This window comes from Oreochromis niloticus, linkage group LG11 (genome assembly GCF_001858045.2).
Source record: "Oreochromis niloticus isolate F11D_XX linkage group LG11, O_niloticus_UMD_NMBU, whole genome shotgun sequence".
Taxonomy (NCBI): Eukaryota; Metazoa; Chordata; class Actinopteri; order Cichliformes; family Cichlidae; genus Oreochromis; species Oreochromis niloticus.
The window spans coordinates 16,811,344-16,811,672 of record NC_031976.2 but is presented as its reverse complement, the minus strand read 5'-3'; positions in this window follow the sequence as shown (position 1 = coordinate 16,811,672).

The following is a 329-nucleotide window of genomic DNA, read 5'->3' as shown; positions in this document are numbered from 1 at the left end:
GTAAATTTAAAACTGTATTCCTCCATTAAGGATTTATAGTGGACAGTTACATTACCATTAAATGTTAAAGACATATGGTTACATGTTAGCCTTATGCAAACACCTAAGAATTTTGTTGTCTCGCTTCTGTTAGTTTTGTTTAAAGTTACACTCACTTTCAAATTTCTTAGTAGTTATGCAAACAGCTGGAATTTTTTTGTTATTGCTTTGTAAGTTTAGTAACTGCTACTGTTTCATGTTTTCTTTAAAGTATCCAGTGTTACACTCTATTTCAAATCTGTTAGTAGGTTTTCTAATTTTGATTAACTGTATTATCAGAGTTCAGAAAC